The 12,405-nt window shown below is 39.3% G+C and overlaps 1 non-coding gene across 1 annotated transcript; it reads left to right on the top strand.

Moving 5' to 3' along the window:
- The first annotated feature begins 2,255 nt into the window (after positions 1 to 2,255).
- Trnat-ugu lies at positions 2,256 to 2,330 on the top strand. The gene has a single exon. It is a non-coding gene; the product is annotated as a tRNA-Thr (tRNA).
- Positions 2,331 to 12,405: the final 10,075 nt, after the last annotated feature.

Here is a 12,405-nt window from a genome sequence, read left to right as displayed (position 1 = left end):
ATGTGAAATTGTTTCCAATGAAAACCACTACTGCCAAACAGATGATACAACGCATATCAAAAGCATTCATACCAAAAACAGGAAAACCACTAAACGTTCTAACAGACAATGCTAGATATTTCACTGGTCAACTGTGGAAGGAGTTTCTACGTGACTAAAACATAAAGCATATATTAGTTACACATTTCCACCCGGAAGCAAGTCCCGTAGAGAGAATTTTTCGGGAACTCAACAGATTTATCCGAACATATACTCATCAGCAACATACAAAGTGGCCGGAATTGTTACCCTTCTTTGAAAATATACACAACAATCTACCTCATCCAGCTACCGGATACACGCCCATTGAGTTATTATTTAGTACCGCAGAACTAAATGAATGGATCACGCCGCTACCAAAATTGCCGCGCACGGATAAAAGGCAAGAGGATAAAATAAAGGACGCCATCAGCAACATGATGAGCTGCGCTAGTCAGCGAAAGACTCGAGGTGACAAGTCAATAAAACGAACAGTCCCATATCAGATAAACGACTTAGTTTTGATAAGAAACCGTCCTAAGTCGTCACTCATAACAAAGAAGAACAAGAAATGGCAAATGCTGTATAATGGACCTTTTAAAATTATACAAATACCGCACGGTTGTAGCTACCTTATAGCTGATGTGATGAGCGGGAAGATCAAAGGATTGTAATCTTATAAGGACTTGTGGTACCTGACAATAGGACATGAATGGTTTACTGTATTTTTGTGTAATATGTAGGTTTTGCACATACTTCAATATATATTTTTGTGTAGTTGTAAGAATTTGATGTTTTGTTTGTGCTTAGTATGTAAGATGTTTTGTCTTTATGTCAAGGAATGATTTACACATCAGCCTTCAAAAATGAGTAAAAAGAAGCTAAAGGACCATCAGTCCAATAGTAGAATTTGTTTAGAAACATAATCAGTAAGTGTAAGATGTTTTTCAGTGGGTTTTAGAGTTAGTAACTATAAATTTTATTATGCTGTGTGATAAAAGTTTATTTAAAGAATGCACTAAATATTCTAATCTGTCACATGAAAAATGAATGGAAATAGTGTATGCAAAAGACTGTGCACATACCATGTGACATCTGTGATGCTGTGCTTTGACCATAAAAGATAAAGTATAAGCATCTAGCCACAATATTTGAGATTAAATGAGAGCTCCACTTTAGAGCCTGTTTTTGACAGTTGCAAACCTTTTATAGGATACACGATTACGCTAACAGCTTATGGAGCAAGCACATGCGCAGCGGTCCTAATCCCCAAATGAATATACCCTATGACAAATTTATTAATGCTCACATGTAAAAGTATTGCAAGTCAGGCCAGAATCCGTTGCATATATGATGTATCACTTAATTGTATGCAATAACAGAACAAAAGTGCTTTTGATCTGTGAAATTCCATTGTAACATATTGTGTAAACGAACAGACATCTGTGTCACTATGTGATATAAAAAAACCAGTAATCATGTAATACAATTGTATCAAAGTCATGCTGTAAGCAATACTAACAGGAACTATAATAGTGTGTTGGTATTCGCGGAGAGAGTGCGAACTTAGAGAACTGTACTAGTGATCAACTTGGACAGTGAACACTTATGTGCTGTACAACTGAAAAAAAAACGCGAGGTACAAACATTAACAAAACATATCTGTGTGCAGTGACCGAAAACACAAAACTGTGATCAGTGTGTGTTCGAAACTGCACAGACAACATTTTTAGTTTGGACGCTACCTCCTGTGCGCCAACAATTAATATGACGTCACGGACCACGTAGTAGGACGTTACTGCAATGGCAACTACGGTGGAACGCCGTCAAACAAAAATTGTGAAACATAAATATTCCATACGAAGTGATGACAACAGGGATGTGCAGTGCTTACTTCAGCATCATATCTCCTGCATCATTCAGCACCAGTACGTGCAAACGAACATTCGTAGTGCGCCTAGTAGATGTTTGCCCATCATACTCATTACTCGTGGCAGATTAATCTACCAAGTCCCGTACGAGTTCGGGCATAGCGTATGCGTTCGCACAAGAAGGTCAAAGGCCGGGAACCCATATTTTTAACTATATATGTCGGTAGTATCTGTTCCCGAAAGAACAGTTACCGTGGATGACCATGTCCACAACACTACGAATGTAGTGTTGTGGACATGTTGGGAATGTGGATCTCACGGGGGGGCGCGCAAGGGATAAGTCCCTGCAGACGCACTATCCTCTGTGCCCACGGTGGCTCAGATGGATACAGCGTCTGCCATGTAAGCAGGAGATCCCGGGTTCGAGTCCCGGTCGGGGCACACATTTTCAACATGTCCCCAGTGAAGTGTATCAACGCCTGCTTGCAGCTAGGGTGTCTATTTAATTATCATTTCATTTCTAGCAAAGCTGCATGGTCATCCACGGTAACTGTTCTTCCGGGAACAGATACTACCGTCATATATAGTTAAAAATATGTGCATTTGTTTAATGATTTGCACGAGTCAACATCCTCTCCCGTGCTGAAAACTTTAACGAGCGGTGCGCAACAATGCAGACGCACCACGCAGACAAAATAACGTCGATCCGTACTCCACATCCTGATCGCCGGCTACGGACAAGAAAGAAGATAACAGTTTCCAGCCGACGCTCCATGGCAACGGGCACGAGGCACCGCGGTAGCGACATGCACACCACACCACAAGACGAGAAATGCTCCGACAAAAATAAAAAAAAAACTCAAAATATTACCAACACAATATAAAAAAAATTTGATGAACACTTTCATATAAAGACTATATGTTTGTTTCTTTTTCAGAAAACTTTATATTTGATATAAATACTTGTAATACTTAAACATGTAGAACCAACTTATGTAAGTAACACAAAGGGTTAAATCTATCAGTTCTGCCGAGGTATTTCTGGGGTTTTCCTGCGCCCCTCGTCCAAATGGAAGAGCTTGTTATATTGTAACTGTCCCCAGTCATGTTATGTAAAAAGACTCAAAATGAATGTGTACCCATGACCTGATACACGGTAAAGTGAACTGAAAGTGAACAACGAACGAAAGAAAAGTGACACTCGTGGTCTACAAGAACCAAGTAGTGTGTTCCTTGTAGCCCAGGGGGCCGTGTAGTGTCCCTTTTGCAATATTCACCATTATCGAGGTGAAACATAAATAAAAATGTCTGTATGTGACTCAAAATGAATTACTAACATTGATTTATCTGCGAAAGGTAATAACACTAACTGTAAAAATATAGAATATAGATCGATAAATGCAGAAAAGACATTATTTTTATTGTATGAGATTATAATGTGATTATCTTTGTAACAGTATAAAATACTATGCAATGCTCATTCTTCTGTCTAGTCTGTTTTGTTCTGTTCGTTCTGGTGTTAACTGGAATAAGGTACGCAAGCTATTGTGCTGCGCTAGCACTTGTTTCTGCCGTAACGTAATTGCAAACATTTAATGGCGTAAACTGTGTCCTAGTAAGAATATATTAGTATAAAGTGATATCCGTGTGTTATTTCAAGAACCTACGCCACATTTATCTTATGAAAAGAATATTTAATGAAAATTATTTAGCATGTTTCCAGCTGCTGCGGAGCGAGTAACAGTGATCTCTGACTGTTAACAATTAGCCGCCATTACGCGGTACATTTAAAAATATTTTTTTCATAGCACAATGTCTGATAGCCGGAGCGGAAGAAATTATGTTAAAATATTCAGTGAGATTAATTGAAGGAATCCAGTGAAATAATTTTATTAAAACTTGTCTATTTTCTGTGATAGTAATAATTTCAGAGCTGAGTAATACTACGCTATTGCATTTACAGTAATTTGTAGGGAACCTGGCGCTCGGTAAAACCAGATACAATACGTAATTGGCAACCTACGAAATTCATTATTTTGCTTATTATATCTCTTTTGCGTTTTTTTGAAAGCTAAACGTAAAAACTGACTTCACTAAAAGCCAGTAACAGATCACGATAAATCAAAGGACAAACAAATTTACTAAGAGAGTGTTTCCTCTAAATAAATAGTTACACTATTTTTTTAAGAGATATAATACAGGCCACATAAATAACGTAAAAATGGTTGCACTAGAAGCTCACACGTGATCAGCAAAGATAATCCTTGTCAAGGACAAAACTTAATTATCGAATTGCGGTCTGTGAAAGACAAAACTTGCCTAGGGATTCTACCAAACTATTTTCCACAAATCGCTAAGTTTCACACATTCTTCTTCCCACCTAAGATTATTCTCATATTTCGATGGCTTCTCTATATAACAGTGGATAGGTAAAGTTTTAATTTCGAAAACAATTCATGATTTCCTGACTGGAGGGCATGCTCTGCAATACCTGATTTTTTCTGGTAGGGGGTGCTGGAAAGTAATGCCTCCGAATTTTTTATATGAAAGTTCTTAAAGATTTTTTATAAAACAAATGTTACTAACATTCTAAATCTTCATCCTTTAGATATTTATTTCACAACCTAGTGCCCTGGCGATGAACAAATTTCTCCCAACGAGAGATCAGTTCGTTGGTGCCATCAGTGTGCAATGGTTGACTTTCTTGTTGGAGCTACGGCGTCGCCCTTGTTTCCACCGCTTCATCACTATCAAAGTGGAGTCTTCGAAGGTGTTCTTTAAGTTTTGGAAAGAGATGGAAATTGGATGGCCCTCAGTGAGGGCTGTATGGAGAACGATCGATGGTAGTGAACCTAACGCGTCGGACTGTGCAGATGTCGCAGCTGTCTCGTGTGGTCTGGCATCGTCGTGCTGAAGGAGAGGGTGCTCCATGTGTCGACGAACCCTTAGAATTCGAAACTCGATTGCAGAAAGCTGTTTCTCACACGCCGACATAGTTACGTTACACACCGCTACGTTACACCCAACAATTCGGTGCCCTCTTGTGGCAGAGGGCTGCAAATATATAGACACGAAGGTTGAGGATGTAGAATGTTAATAACTTTTTTTTTAATTTGAAAAGCTTTGTGAGTTTACATGCAAAAAATTCCAAAGCATTATTTTACAGCACATCTTCGTATTCTCGTTAGTCCACAAAGACCTTCAATGTTCCTTCAGCCTTGTATTCATACTTATCTTGGAGGTTCCAATATAGATCTTACAACACGTAAGAGAAATTTTATAATCGCCGCATGCTGACAAATAAGAGTTTTTACACATCGCATATCTGAGAGCTTGGCACACATTTTCTTTATTGGTCCGAAAACCGATCAGAGGTTATGTTTCTGTAAATTCTTTCCAATAAAACCACTTAATATTTATAAAAAGAGGAAGACTACTATGTTTTCAGTTGTTGTGTTGTATCCTTACTCTTCGGCCTACCGTTTTTTGATAGTAGAAATCGATGTACAATTTCTCTGAATAGCTATTTTATTCTAAAGACTGCTTTAGATGTTTCAACTTGGCGTCCAGGTATTCAAATTTGCAAATTCTCTGGACTCTGCTGGTAACACTTTTGATGGTAGGTTCAACCACAACCCCTGTGGTAGAATATCGGGCGTTGTTCGGAGATTAACAGATTTCTTAGATTTGTTGCACTGAAAGTATCTGTCCACAGTGCAAATTTCGACTTAATGCGCTGTGTGTGTCTTGTCTGGAAACAAATTTATTTTGTCACTCAAGGTCCTTACTGTTCACAACAATTCTGACGTGTATACCCTTCGTCCTCAAGCACGCATTGAGTACTGCCCGCTTTTGTCTACTGTCTGTTTATCCGGCAGTGTTATTTGTACGTTACCACAGATACACAACAATGTGGGTAAGTTTACTGGTCTAAAGGTGGCCGATATGCACCTCATGCGCGGGTTCACCGAATGTGGGGAAGGAGTACCACAAGGATCTGTACCGAGTAATGAGTGTACTCGTTTCGCCTCAGTGTTAGTTTGGTGGTTGGGTATTATAAGTTTTCCCATTCTTTTTGAGGTTATTGAGCCGTTCGGCTTGCTTTTACCATATTCTTTTCCAATGGTTTTCCTGCACCTTCTAACTTTTCGGGTACTTCGAGTGTTGTCTAGAAATTTTCTCGTCAGAGCGCGAGCCTGTTTGGGTTCATGTGCGTTGTTGTGGGGTTCTCTTCGAGAGTAGCACCGTGGGTTGCGTGGTGGCTCTTCGCAAGGAGTCGCGACTGACGCGGTCGGCGACGACAGGCGCCGGTGCAGTCGGCTGTGGTGTGTCTAATGTGGTTCTTACATGTGTAGTAGCGCTATCCGGCATGCCATTGCTAGATGACGTGTGTCTCGAAGTGCTCTATTATTATCTTGAAGAGCATACCAGGAGACTGTATGTGTTATTTTGGATTTCTATGGATCGGGTTCTTGTAGAGTCTGCAATGAATTGGTGACATTGTGACTGACTATTTTGGGAGTCTTGTCAATTATTCTTAGTCTGATATATTGCCGCCACCGTGTTAATTCTAGCTGGTCTAGAGAGCTAAGCTGTGTGCCGACTGTTTCCATCCGTCGAATCCTCCAGAAAACGATGCGAGTTTTTGTACTACTTACACTGTTCCCGGGCCTTGGTTACATCTGAAATCCAAATTATGTTTATTCTCACGTCGAAGTTTGGACATTGCTGTGACCTCAAGTTGATAATGTTTTGTTAACATTAGAATCAACAGCTATTGCACCTAACAAGTGTATAAGTGCCATCCCTTATGTTTTAGTTATGTTGGTTGCTTGTGGAAACAAATTATGTTTCAGATATTCCTGCTCATTGTTGTTGTTGTTGTTGTTGTTGTTGTGGTCTTCAGTCCTGAGACTGGTTTGATGCAGCTCTCCATGCTACTCTAACCCGTGCAAACTTCTTCATCTCCCAGTACCTATTGCAGCCTACATCCTTCTGATTCTGCTTAGTGTATTCATCTCTTGGTCTCCCTCTACGATTTTTACCCTCCATGCTTCCCTCCAATACTAAATTGGTGATCCCTCGATGTCTCAGAACATGTCCTACCAACCGATCCCTTCTTCTAGTCAAGTTGTGCCCCAAGCTCCTCTTCTCCCCAATTCTATTCAATACCTCCTCATTAGTTACATGATCTACCCATCTAATCTTCAGCATTCTTCTGTAGCAACACATTGCAAAAGCTTCTATTCTCTTCCTGTCCAAACTATTTATCGTCCATGTTTCACTTCCATACGTGGCTACACTCCATACAAATACTTTCAGAAACGACTTCCTGACACTTAAATCTGTACTCGATGTTAAAAAATTCCTCTTATTCAGAAATGCTTTCCTTGCCATTGCCAGTCTACATTTTATATCCTCTCTCCTTCGACCATCATCAGTTAGTTTGCTCCCCAAATAGCAAAACTCATCTACTACTTCAAGTATCTCATTTCCTAATCTAATTCCCTCAGCATTACCCGACTTAATTCGACTACATTCCATTATCCTCGTTTTGCTTTTGTTGATGTTCATCTTATATCCTCCTTTCAAGACACTGTCCATTCCTTTCAACTGCTCTTCCAACTCCTTTGCTGTCTCTGACAGAATTACAATGTCATCGGCGAACCTCAAAGTTTTTATTACTTCTCCATATATTTTAATACCTACTCTGAACTTTTCTTTTGTTTACTTTATTTATTGCTCAATATATAGATTGAATAACATCGGGGATAGGCTACAACCCTGTCTCACTCCTTTCCCAACCACTGCTTCCCTTTGATACCCCTCGACTCTAATAACTGCCATCTGGTTTCTGTACAAATTGTAAATAGCCTTTCGCTCCCTGTATTTTACCCCTGCCACCTTCAGAATTTGAAAGAGAGTATTCCTATCAATATTGTCAAAAGCTATCTACAAATGCTAGAAACGTAGGTTTGTCTTTCCTTAATCTTTCTTCTAAGATAAGTCGAAGGGTCAGTATTGCCTCACGTGTTCCAATATTTCTACGGAATCCAAACTGATCTTTCCGGAGGTCGGCTTCTATCAGTTTTTCCGTTCTTCTGTAAAGAATTCGCGTTAGTATTTTGCAGCTGTGACTTATTAAACTGATAGTTCGGTAATTTTCACATCTGTAAACACCTGCTTTCTTTGGGATTAGAATTATTATATTCTTCTTGAATTCTGAGGGCATTTCGCCTGTCTCATACATCTTGCTCACCAGATGGTAGAGTCTTGTCAGGACTGGCTCGTCCAAGGCTGTCAGTAGTTCTAATGGAATGTTGTCTACTCCGGGGGCATTGTTTCGACTCAGGTCCTTCAGTGCTCTGTCAAACTCTTCACGCAGATTATATCTCCCATTTCATCCTCATCTACATCCTCTTCCATTTCCATAATATTGTCCTCAGTACATCGCCCTTGTATAGACCCTCTATATACTCCTTCCACCTTTCTGCTTTCCCTTCATTGCTTAGAACTGGGTTTTCATTGAAGCTCTTGATATTTATGCAATTGGTTCTCCTTTCTCCAAAGGTCTCTTTAATTTTCCTGTAGGCAGTATCTATCTTACCCCTAGTGAGATAAGCCTCTACATCCTCACATTTGTCCTCTAGCCATCCCTGCTTAGCCATTTTGCACTTCCTGTCGATCTCATTTTTGAGACGTTTGTATTCCTTTTTGCCTGCTTCATTTACTGCATTTTTACATTTTCTCCTTTCATCAATTAAATTCAGTATTTTTTCTGTTACCCAAGGATTTGTACTAGCCCTCGTCTTTTTACCTATTTTATCCTCTGTTGCCTTCACAATTTCATCCCTCAGAGTTACCCATTCTTCTTCCACTGTATTTCTTTCCCCCATTCCTATCAGTTGTTCCCTTATGCTATCCCCGGAAACTCTGTACAACATCTGGTTCTTTCAGTTTATCCAGGTCCCATCTCCTTAAATTCCCACATTTTTGCAGTTTCTTCAATTTTAATCTGCAGTTCATAACCAATGGATTGTGGTCAGAGTCCACATCTGCTCTTGGAAATGTCTTACAATTTAAAACCTGGTTCCTAAATCTCTGTCTTACCATTATATAATCTGTCTGGTACCTTTTAGTATCTCCAGGGTTTTTCCATGTATACAACCTTCTTTCATGATTCTTGAACCAAGTGTTATCTATGATTAAGTTATGCTCTGCGCAAAATTCTACCAGGCAGCTTCCTCTTTCATTTCTTAGCCCCAATCCATATTCACCTACTATGTTTCCTTCTCTCCCTTTTCCTACTCTCGCATTCCAGACACCCATGACTATTAAATTTTAGTCTCCCTTCACTACCTGAATAATTTCTTTTATTGTATCGTACATTTCATCAATTTCTTCGTCATCTGCAGAGCTAGTTGGCATATAAACTTGTACTACCGTAGTGGGCGTGGGCTTCGTGTCTATCTTGGCCACAATAATGCGTTCACTATGCTGTTTGTAGTGACTTACCCGTACTACTATTTTTTTTATTCATTATTAAACCTACTCCTGCATTAGCCCCATTTGATTTTGTATTTATAACCCTGTATTCACCAGAACAAAAGGCTTGTTCCTCCTGCCACCGAACTTCACTAATTCCCACTATATCTAACTTCAACCTATCCATTTCCCTTTTTAAATTTTCTAACCTACCTGGCCGATTAAGGGCTCTGACATTCCACGCTCCGATCCGTAGAACGCCAGTTTTCTTTCTCGTGATAACGACGTCCTCTTGAGTAGTGCCCGCCCGGAGATCCGAATGGGGGACTATTTTACCACCGGAATATTTTACCCAAGAGGACGCCATCATCGTTTAATCATACGCACTGCAAAGGCCACCTTGGTGACATGTTTTGTTAAAAACCCAGGTTGCAGTTATTTGGCATTGGGGCTTGTGCCTATATGTTATTATTTGGAGCTTGGTTCTTAAGTAACCTGGGTTTTAATTTGTTGTGTTGTAGGCTAGTAATTGTTTTTCTTGGAACTACCGCATTGCCCTCGGTAAAAATTACGACTGTTCTATCCCCTTTCTTTCAGCCGTTCGCAGTACCAGAACAGCAAGGCCATTTTGGTTAGTGTTACAAGGCCAGATCAGTCAATCATCCAGACTGTTGCCCCTGCAACTACTGAAAAGGCTGCTGCCCCTTTTCAGGAACCACACGTTTGTCTGGCCTCTCAACAGATACCCCTTCGTTGTGGTTGTACCTACGGTACAGCTATCTGTATCGTTGAGGCACGCAAGCCTCCCTACCAACGGCAAGGTCCATGGTTCATGGGGGGTTCTTCTTTGTTAACGCACTGCAAAGGCCACCTTGGTGATTGATGTTTTGTTAAAAACCCAGGATGCAGTCATTTGGCATTGGGGCTTGTGCCTATGTGTTATTATTTGGAGCTGGATTCTTAAGTAATCTGGGTTTTAATTTGTTGTGTTGTAGGCTATTAATTGCGTAATTGTTTTTCTTGGAACTACCGCTGTTTCTAATGAGGTGCATCAGCTCCTGTAAGTCAATACTGTTTGAAAAGGATGTGTGCCTGAGATTAACGTTGTTTGGTATTTGTTTATTTAACCTTTAAACTTTAAAGCGTTCACTAGCTGAAGTCATGTAATTATTGTTGTTCATTTTAAAGTCTGTTAAATGAAATGAACTATAATCCCTTTTACAAGTTTTAAAAATTTAAATGGTAATTGCATGTTCATTTTTCTGGAATTAATTTAAGCCAAAATTCACAAAACCCCAGCAAAGTTTTCTAACTCAGCTTTAACTTGGATAGTTGTTATCTAAGCTCTTTTAAAATTTATGTCAGTTTAGAAACCTTCTTTTCTTGAGCTATAGTGGCTTCAGCTTAGTTTTATGTGCATCAACATCATATTGTCAGACTGTTATTTCTTATGGTACGATGTGATCACAAATTGTAAATGAAGTACGTAGCATGTGTTATTCATCTCGCGAAACTTAAAAGTTTATTGGGTTTTAATATTGAAGTTCTAATTTCTGTGTAACAAATTATTTTAAGCAAAATTTGTAATATAATCTCGGCCCATCACCTTACCACTTCCTTCTCGCTCCAACCACTACAGTTATTTTCACAGAGGCGATGATAATTGGAACAATAAACAGAAAAGGCAAAGGCATTGGGGACTACCCCCACATGGTACCTGCCTGGAAATGAACTCCAGCCCAGACTACAAGCAAGCAGCTGCTGTCGCCACCCGCAAGCCTCCCCTTCCATCCATCCTTCACGCAATGTGCTCTCATCCTGAGCACACAGCTTCACAACTCTTCGTAACCATCCAGTCATACGTACAGCCTGGTTATGACTTGCACTGATGTACTTCCGTAGTAGCCTTCCTGCTAACGTTCCGTTCGTGACAAAGCAGCTAGTTCTAAATGCCCTCATAACGACCCAGAGATATTTCATTAGTATAAGGGGCATATTACTATTTCATTATTTCAGCGGTAGTAATGAAAAGATGTTATTTGCTTTGTAATTGTGATTTAAAAGGTGACTCAGATTCAACAGTTGCGTTTCAAATCCAATTGCCGCACCTGAAAATTACTGACGAATACAATCGACTGGACTCGATACTTGAGTGCCTCCCATTCGAAGATTTTGCTTATCTGAAATTCGCTATCTTTATGCACCGATATTCCCTATCAGCATCCAGTGACATCTGTGGGCTGAGGATGACACGGCGGCCAGTCCGTACCGTTGGCCCTTCATGGTCTGTTCGGATGGAGTTTAGTTTTTGTTATACACTGATACTTTGAGAAATAACATTTCTTAATTCATTTTGAAATTCTTTTATATAAATGATGTAGCTAATCATGTGAGAAAAAGCACGCAAGAAACCAAAATTTCACGTTTTGTGCAGCATCGGTTTTAAATTTATGTATAAATTTTAAAAAACTAAGAGATCGACATTACACTCTACCGATTTTAACGATAATCTAATGTGAGAATGTGATAGTAGTGAACTTTTTCAAAAGTACAAGTTTTGTGTATCAAACTTAAGGAGAGCTAAGAATAAAAAATTGTCATGTTATGCAGAAGAAAGAAAATTTAGAAATGATTATAATGTTATTAAGTTTAGGAGGAAATGATAAATAATCTTCCACATTAAAACTTTTGTACAATTGAGATGCACATTCTCTACGCATTCTGTAGTTCCAGCGAAACAAAGTACTCTACGTCTACACATTTACATGACTACTCTGCAATTCACAATTATGTGTATGATAGAGGATTCACCGAACCACATTTTTTGCATAATTTATTGGCTTTCTGAATGTGCCCATACAGCCATTTCAGGACAGGAAATGTTATATTCAGATTGGTTTTGACAATTCATGGTGGGCATTATTTTAATCAACTATTGTACGATGTGACACTGTATTAACAGAGGACTGATTCGATGTAGAAAAAGATTTACATCAAAGTACACAGAAAAGAGTAAACAAGGCGAAAACGG

Source organism: Schistocerca piceifrons, chromosome 3 (genome assembly GCF_021461385.2).
Source record: "Schistocerca piceifrons isolate TAMUIC-IGC-003096 chromosome 3, iqSchPice1.1, whole genome shotgun sequence".
In the NCBI taxonomy this organism is placed as follows: domain Eukaryota; kingdom Metazoa; phylum Arthropoda; class Insecta; order Orthoptera; family Acrididae; genus Schistocerca; species Schistocerca piceifrons.
This window is presented reverse-complemented; position numbering and strand designations above follow the sequence as displayed.